This window comes from Antrostomus carolinensis, unplaced genomic scaffold (assembly GCF_000700745.2).
Source record: "Antrostomus carolinensis isolate BGI_N321 unplaced genomic scaffold, ASM70074v2 scaffold2820, whole genome shotgun sequence".
In the NCBI taxonomy this organism is placed as follows: domain Eukaryota; kingdom Metazoa; phylum Chordata; class Aves; order Caprimulgiformes; family Caprimulgidae; genus Antrostomus; species Antrostomus carolinensis.
The window spans coordinates 66,005-75,536 of NW_010287535.1; the positions used below are offsets into that span (position 1 = coordinate 66,005).

At 37.0% G+C, this 9,532-nt stretch overlaps 1 protein-coding gene across 1 annotated transcript in view; it reads right to left on the minus strand.

Annotated features, from left to right (window-relative positions):
- The window catches only part of PTBP2 (polypyrimidine tract binding protein 2), a 51,299-nt gene extending 43,020 nt beyond the window's left edge, over positions 1–8,279 (minus strand). The window contains exon 1 of the mRNA XM_010163087.1: positions 8,251–8,279. The gene's annotated coding sequence lies outside the window, so the exon portion shown is untranslated. The remainder of the gene's footprint in view (positions 1–8,250) is intronic.
- Positions 8,280–9,532: the final 1,253 nt, after the last annotated feature.

Below are 9,532 nucleotides of genomic sequence, written 5' to 3' on the forward strand. Positions count from 1 at the left end.
GGAGTAACAACTTTGGCTTGAGAGTTACCAAAGAGGTTTAATCTCTTAAGCATCAAACTACTTTCTGACAACTGTTTATGAAAGAGAAACATTATCAGCTCTTTTCCTAATAATTTAGAGCTATGGAGACTCTGATAGAAGTTATGGCTGAAACCAACATAACAAACTGAATGTATTACAGAAGGCTCATTAGAAGCACTTGTAGATGCACTATGACACTACAAGAACACTAAACCAATACTACTAGAAACAGTAAACAAGTGACAAAACTGCACTTTGTTAAAAAGTCAACAGCACCATCTAAAATAATTTCTTAAACTCCCGCTAGAAAGATAAATAATACACTCAAAGATACTGAAAAATACATTTTCTGATAAATCCCCTTATTTGTGGTATTCATATTTACTGATATTACAAACGTCTCTCAAGACTAAGATGCTTTTGCCCCCACCCGCTTCCTTCTCTCCCCCCAGATTAAAGAAAAAAGGAGAATTTAGCTGCACTGTGCATTTACCACAGTCGTTCTCAGCCTACAGGCATGAACTTCCCAAGGGATATGACAAGCCAGGAGACAGATCTCATGATTTAAATAAATCTAACAGCATTGGAAAACACTTAATTTCTAACAACATCTGGGAACAATTTAAAAGAAAAAGTCAGAAACCTGACAGTATGGGAGAGGAATAAAAGCATATGAGAAAACCAGCCCAGACATTAAACATTCCCCTCTAACAGATATACACTCATAAACACACAGCTTCAATATTCAATGTTTAAATTAACTTTGGGGACTGGATGTTGGAAGCAACAGGACAACACTCTTTAAACCCCCAAGCACAGCATTTATAAACTTTGTTCAGTTTACATGTGATGGATCAGAATTTAATGAAAGCTTCATCTCCAACAGGATACATTTTTAATGAAACACTGCATAAATACACCCTCATATACTCTTTAGTGAAGAAGAGATACTTGCTCTGCCTTATGCTCTGGCTATACACACTGTTGTCAAAACACACAATCCAATTTATGTAATGTTACACCTCTCATACCTATAGGATCACAGAAGACTCATTCAGGACAGGACAAGCCAAGTCCAAATATACAATCCAAAAGAAATTCCATGCAGGTTCTTAGGTATTTTACAAAGCATATAGTTTAAACTATAAGCTTGTTATCACTTCATAAGAACCTTGTATACAAGGAGTATGTCTAATTGAAAATTTTTTTATAAAGACTACACTATTTAACTGTATTAGCATGAAATCTTATCAAATAAGGACATGAACTCCATGGGCACTCAATAACTCACTTAGAACATAATTTGCTTTTAATTCAGTATGAAGTTAACTAGAGACAATACGACCACCTTTCCATACTTACTCTCTGTATTGTCTTTTTTTCCCCCCACTTCAATTCTTTTTCATGCTGTCCTCAACCAACCATGTATTGTTTACATATCCAAACAACTAATTTCACCATTTTTACACTTTTATTTTTTCAATAAGGAAGGATCTAGGTGAAAATTTATCTTTTATTATTTTTTCTTGCAACTACATGTGCGGTACACGCCATGTACCTAATCTATGAAAATACAGATTTGTAGAAATTGAGAGACAGCAATCAAGGGAATCTGAAAAGTCTTTTAAGAATGAAAGGAGGAAAGTCTCAATTCCTCTGAAAAGCCTCCAGGTTCTCAAAAAACAATGTGAAAAAGAGACAGATTTCTCAAAGCATTGAAGATCAAGACAGACTATTAAACCACAAAGCTGAAGAGCAAAGAATCAAATCTCCACTCAAGCCATGCCACCCAGTCTCACTTGGAAACCTTTAAAATTTCAGTTGTAATGAAAGACTGCAGGCAAGAGTCTAGTTCAATACCAGTTGATACTTCAAACATCCAGCAGGAAGTACACCAACAGGATAATATATTCCAGCATTTCAGACTTTCTATTCCACTTTTACCGGGAAAGAAAGTGTTACTCCGAAGCAGCTGTAAATAACTTGTAGTAACTTAGAATAGGTGAGAACTCACTAGAGCTACCACCTGGATGTGTTGTTCTTCGCTTTCTGGTTAGAGAATGATGGCACCTAGATATACACATTTGGTCCTTCAGTTGCAGTTTCTATATCTCAAAATAAGATCCACATGGAAGGTATTTTCTACTTGATTCTCTGGTATTTTGGAATAATAAATTAAAAGTCCTAGTGCTATTTTGTCTGTAACTCAACACTCAGGTTATACATTCATTAAAAAAATGATTTTATGAAAAGCTAAAAACAGCTGTATGTATTTGCAGCTGCAAAAAACACCTAAACCCCTAAATCAAACACCACAGTCCCATTAACAGCTTGCGAAATCACAACCTCATTTGAACAAACTACCACCAAAAGCCACAGTTTCTACCCTCTCCCTGGCCCCAGTGACTTCCTCCTTTTCTGTCTTCCCTAATTCCATATTGCTACAAGTATTTATGCAACCACACATTTTGGTGCAAATCTGACTAAAAATATGTAACTCCCTGCTACGTCAGCTTAGCTTTATCCTGGTTAAGTTCCCAAGAGAGGTTTGCAAAGCGGCTACCCAAACACTTGTTGCACAAGTGACAGAAAAAACTGGAATGTAGCATGATTTGCTTGTGAAAACATGGCCCAGAGCTCTAAGGAATGGGAAAGGTATTTTTATGCTGGTATTGGCTCATATTTTTCAAATGGTGCAGGTGATCACATTTCTCTTCCTACAACCCCTTCAATTAAGATGCAGATATAGATTTTCTGTTACAAAATAGAAATAGGTGATTTTCAACTAGTGACAGACATCAAAACTTACCAAGTAAGTATACTAAGCTTTCCTTACACTGATGCATACTTGCTACAGAGCATACACTAATTTTCAACATTTTCCTTTCCATTTTCAGCTCTCCTTATTTCTCCATATATATTATGGTGGCAGAATGAGCATTAAGGAAAAAAAAAAAAAACAAAACCAAAGTTACAAGGAAAAAGAATTGGGGTGGACTGTTTAAATAAACATGAAAGTAATTTCAAACATGGTCAATTTACAGAAGTTACTGTTAAAAAGAGAGATGTCTTTCAGTGTAAGAAGGTTTTTTTTGTCACCACGGACATGTTCTCCATACCATTGCTGAAAAGACAAATCTAGATGCCAGTTCTAAACTTCTGAACTTGGTCACACTTCACTCTCTGCCAGACTCTTCTGCACATTTTTCGCTGTCTACTGTTGCTACAACTAAGTATCACTGAACACAAAAGTTGATTTAAAAACATTACCCTAGCTAACGTAAAATTAAAACAGCTCCTCCAAATCACAACCTATTTTTCTCATAACACTACCCTTACCAGACTCTGTCTAATCTACTAGCAATCTACCACTAATTATATTAGACATGCAAAGATAGCTCAAAACTCTCATTCTAATATTTTAAATACAATAAAACAGACATCACATAGCATTTGTCTGTATGAATGAGTGAAACAGGGTTTTTTTAGTCCTACCACTCCCTTTTATTTATCTAAAATTACAACAGTGAAGGCAAAATAGATTTCAGAAAAATAAGAAACTGAAAGGAAAAAGCTATTTAAATACATTTTATCGTTTTTTAATTTTAGTCTAAACTTATCTTCTGACAACTTCCTAGAATTTCTAACTGACTTTTTCCTACACTATTTTACCTGTACACTGTATAATGAAAATATAAGTCACAACATATCCACAATATTTGTTTCTACCACAAGGACACTCTCAGTTATTAGTAGGAAAAAAGGGTCAGTGTTGAATAATTTTGTAAGAGATTACCTCTCAGATCTGGAGTTAATAAAAAACGTGGGCAATGCTTCAAGAGTACTTACAGACACTGCTGCTTTGTCCTCTCTCATTTTTCTCCATCAGCTCATATATCTTCTGGTTTTAACTACTGCCCTTCCCCCATGCTATTATATTCCCCCATGTTAAATTTCAGCAATCACGAAAAAGGGGGACTTTGTGACACATTATTGTTCAGAAAACTATTAGAAAGTACTAGGATAGTAGTGCATAGCATCTTTTACCCAACCCTAACATGACCAACTAAATACACACCAAGAATTCCCTTTCTTCTTAAGCATCCTGCAAAGGCTGATGCTCTGACTTTTGCAGAAGAACATTACAAAACTATGTTTACAGAACAACTGGGTATAACTAGGGCTGTCCACACTTGGCAGCTGAAGTTCAATTTTTGGCCAGTGTAGCCCAAAGCAGTATCAAGAATGTTACAAATTCCTAAACACTATGTACCAAATAATGCAACCATGAAGGAATGACTGCTTCTTTTCTCCCATCAGGTAGAAGTACACCTCAGACATTTGGAAATGTGCAATGCATATACACAAAATGAGTCACTCAATTGTTCAGGCCCCACTTAATCCACAGCTACGCACACCATCCAGGAGAAAGATGGTACATTACACTGAAGGGGCACACAATGAAATACCATGAAAGAGAACTATCATCTTCAACATGCACCAGAAGTTCACCTGAGTTATTCCCCGCACCTGCATGACCTATATTCTTTACACCACATTTTATGCCCCTCTGAAGACCCTTTTAATTACTCCAGAGAAAAGATACTTTATATATTTCATACATTAACTTCAACAGTTGAAAAAGGCTCTATTACTCCAAGTGCCAAATCAGTTTACTTATCCAGATTAAAGCATCATAACTGTAAAAAGAACACAAAACAGCAATTCAAACTACAGTTATTAGATTCTGATATTCAAACCTACATAGCCAGTGAGCAATGAGAAGTTTCAGATTAGAAGCTATCTAGCAGGCCATTTCATTTTCAATGACTAAGGACCTCATGTAATAAAAACAGAGCAATTGAGATGTATCTTCTTAAAACAAAAAAACCAAACACTTTCTATAATATGGAAATTTTTAAAACTATGCATTAAGAAATCTGTAAATTTAAAATGTATGGAATTTCTTAAATAAATTGAAAACTTAAAACTGATTAACTACGGAATATAGTATCATTACTAGAATCTTTAGCTCTGTTCTCTTAAAAAATACTTTACATAAACTGCTTATATGCAACGGGAGTTCACAAAGTAACACTGGACACAGAGCTAAAGCTCATTCTTTTTGCTATTATTTCGTAAATTGTAGTGTGAAGGGTGAACTGCGTGCTAAGTGACATTTCCTTGTGTCCATGAATTCTAGGTAAGCAAAACAAGACATTATAGACCAAACCAAGTATAAATTATTTCACAGATATTTACAAGATGACTGCATTGACATGTTGTAACGCTTTCGAAATTAAAGCGCACCGCTCCTCTGGTAGATTTTAGTTGGGAAGCGTGCTCCCACTGCATATTTTGAGTTGCGTAAATCCCCACATTTACTCTATGTAAACCAAGTTTTCAAATAGTAATTTGTCATTTTTCCCTCCTCCGTTTTGAGTTTTATGTTTTCCTCTGCTTTTGGTGTTAATTTCTGGTGACTCAACATGTAAATAAAAATCAAGATTGAACATTCGACACTGATGAACAAAAACGCTTTAAATAAAATCAAAGTGTACAGCACAAATAAATGGTAACAGCTTCAAATTTAGCAGCCTCATTAGCAGGCAACTCTGAGACTATAAAACTGTTAATAAAACATTATAAGCAAGTATTCCTTTTACTTTATACTTGCCTTGCTCATATGCAGTCCCTAAAGCTCAAAAGCCCTTTTTAAATTCAAAGACCATTCCCAGACTACAAGAGTTAACTTCTACTATTACTCTTTTATGAATGGGTTTAAAAAATTAACTAAGAGGTTCAGTTTCCTGTTTAAGAGAGGAACCAGCCAGACAAGTTAAAATAACTTTCAAATTTGTATCAACATGACTGATGATGATAAAATAAAGCAAATTTTTCCAAACAGAAGGGTCACGTGTCACAATCGTGGCCTTTCTCGCAATCCCTTTCTCCAAGCATAACTGAATATATCACAAACGTGCTGTATAACTGATCAGTATATATCCAGTAGGTGCAAAATCTCAAGAAAGCATCAAGTCAAACAAGTATCCTGGATAAGCTGATTTCACACAGGTAAATCCCTGACCAGTCACAATAAAAGCAGTGCCAAAAGGACACTAAAACTGCTGATGCAACTTCTTGGACTCAAATCTTGATCCCTACACAATCCCGAAGCACCCCAAAGAAAACAGCCAGAAGAAAGCCAGATGAATGTTCCTAGTTGTTTATATACCATTTAGAGGGAAAGCATTCCTCAACTTTAAAATATCAGTTCATCAAGAGCAATGAACAGTCAAACATAAAGGACAAATATTTCACATGGTCTTCCACAGAACATGACTGAAGCTAGCATTAGACTGCTACCCAAACTGCATATATCAATTAGCAAGAAATTCTATTTTCCATTCTTATTAGTATCTGGAGATAATCACAGAAGCTCTGGAATACAACCGGTTTCCTCCTCCCATATTTATCAGCTTTTTTCAGAAAACTATCATCCTTTTTATTTATTCCCACTACTTCTGTGCACAAATGGACAGTTTCCTTTAAAAATCCAGAGAATAAGTTAATTTTACAAGGCAAAGAGCATATCTTTTTGATAATTGTGTGCCTTTCCTTGTATTTATTTTAATTACTACCTCCAATACACTTGTCTTGCCTTCTTTCTTATAGTCATAATATAACTTCTACAACCAACAGAAAGAAGCAGTTATGTCATCCGAAGTGTCTTCATTTCACTGTCTGGCTAGTACCTGAAAATACGGTTCCAAAATCACACTACACGCTTCCAACGCATTTCATGGATGCTCAAGTTCTTGTAAGATTCTAAGTCAGTCATGGTTAAGAGTGAAAGGGATACTGAATCCATTTACCTCTCCTGAAGTGAAAATATCAGAATTTAAGGTTCAAGCAATACATGGTCTACCTAAAACTGCTTCTTCATTGGACATGATTGAGGACAATTTATAAATTGTTTTGCCCCAAAACTACCCACGTGGGGCATTTTACTTCTGAAAGACTCGAACTTCCTTAGGTATTCCTCCAAACTATTAAATACATTCCTAACATTTTAATCAGTTACCACTTTTTTCTCCCATGCAACAATTATTTCAGTTCATATTTCTGATTGGGATTAGCTCCCACAGAAGTAGTTTAATAACTACACTTTCTTTTTAATTCAGAGGGGTTTTAAGCTTGTCTCCAATACTGCACAAACATGTGGAGCCAGACGGGTCCAGAATCTATGGGACTGACTTCTTACAGCTCCTCCTAGAAGCAAGCTTGCTCAGAAACATAATGCAGGTACATCTGACAGAATAGCTGCTCTATCTACAGGCTAGCTGTATTATATAAGAACTAGTCCAAATCCAGCAGCACCAATACTGAATCTGAGCCAAAGAGCTTTACTAGACAAAACGTGGCTTACCAAGCAGTTAACACTGATCAGCTTCAGGTGAAAAGGCAGCTACATAGTATAGCTACAGTCCCTGGACAAATGTGGAGGCTTAACTGCATGCACTAGAAAACTTCCACGTTTCTACTACTGAAATAGAATTGCTGGCATGCATTCATCAACATAACCTAAAGTTCCCTTGTCCCATATATCTTTGCATTCTCATTATTTCTCAGTCTGCTTCTACAAAGTACTGATCTAATTCCTGCAACAGATTTGAACACAAAAGTGAAATAAACAGTAAGTTAACAAGCCTTTGGAAGCTCTTTCCTTGTTATAACAAATAAGATAAATTCACAACTCGACTTGAGAAATGAAATGTAAAGCAAAGCAAACGCCCACTTCTCTGTCTACACAACAAATTCTACCTCCCATATTTTTGTGTCCTATTACAGGGAGTCACTTAACTTCTTTAACTTCAGTGGTAACTGTTCTAAAAGAAGGATAGGGGGGGAAAGAAAATATGTTTTTTACAGTCACCATGCAACAATGGGAAAGTGTTGTTTTGAAAAAATCTGCAAAATTAAGCATTAAAATAAGAAGGTAACACCACAACACTGATCTAGAACCACTGTTTCAGTTCAGTGCCTAGAACAGTCTTTTGTGTAGAACCTTCAATTTACCTTGAGTGATTTTTGGTTAATAAAGCATATATTGCTGACTAAATATCAGCTGACAATGAACAGTTAAAATCTGACAACTTGCAATTACGGATTCTCAAAGTAGTTCATATATCAACAATTTGCCCCCAATTTGCTAAGTGTACATCCTACCTTCACACCAACTGCAACATCAGTGACAATGCTGTAAAAAAGAAAAAAAAAAGAACACAAGTCAACCAATTTATCCTCGTGAAACCAACTTTTCAATGTACTGCAATACCAAAATAAAGAGGAACTGAAATAGCCAACAACTTCCCCAATCAAGAAAATATGTTCAAAGAACACAGCAGGACTCAAGGGAAGTACAAGAGAAACCTACCAAGAGAGTCCAAAGTTTCAAGTAAACATTACTCCAAAGCAGCACTGCCAGGAAATATATTTAGGAAACTCAGGTTTCTGGACTACATGAGATCATAGGGTAAAAAGAATTTAAAAGTAAGTACAGAACTTTTCTCACACACCCCTATTAACTAGACAGCTAGTTCAGCAACATAGCCTACCCTACAGATCATCTTAGAGCAGAAAGCAATGAACACGTTTTTTTAAATCAGCTTGAAAAAAAGATCACATTGGCAAATACACCTATATGAAACTGAATGAAATTTAATCAGGTGCACCAATGCAAAGCTCTGCAACAGGTATATCAAGGTACATCTTTTTCTTAAGAGGTTGTGACATCATAACTCACAGCATGGAACATAATCCCACACCAAAAAAATGAAAGCAAAACATAAATATGTGAAAGTTAACACTCGTTAATGACAAGACAGGATTTGTAACTCCCAACAGTATAATCACAACCAAGCATAAAAAGCCTTTGAAACTCTCACAGTTGAAAGGTTATATGTTTAAAGCATACCAAAGAGACTGCTTCTGTTTGAAGCAGAGTAACCAACTTAATAGGAAATTTGGAAGATGTTGTATTTACAGTGACGAAGGCTGCAACCACCAGCCTCATTTCCCAGGTCCACGAGAAAAGCGGCCTTGTGTACAGGGACTGCCCACCCCGCTCCCGGCCAGGGCCCGGGGCCCGCGCTGTCCCGCAGGGCTGACTCCTTCCAAACCTTCCCTTCTTTGGCTCTTACAGCCAGCCTCCAGCATAGACAACGGCATCCTTCTACCTGGGGAGGGGGGAAAGCTACAGGGCTTATTAGGCAGTTTCTGGAAACAAAAGAGCTCGACATCTGGCTCCTGCTGGTATTGCTCCTCCCCTCCAGCCAGCTCCAAAACAAACCCGAGCCCTGCGGAGCGCCCTCCTCACCCCCACCGCTGGGGAGCGGGCAAAGGTGGGGGAGAAGGAGACAACAAGAGGCTCTGGAGGGGACGGTTGGGGTAGATCGCCCTCCCTCTGTACAGCGCGATCCGGCGTCTCGGGCACTACGCTAAGTAGGGG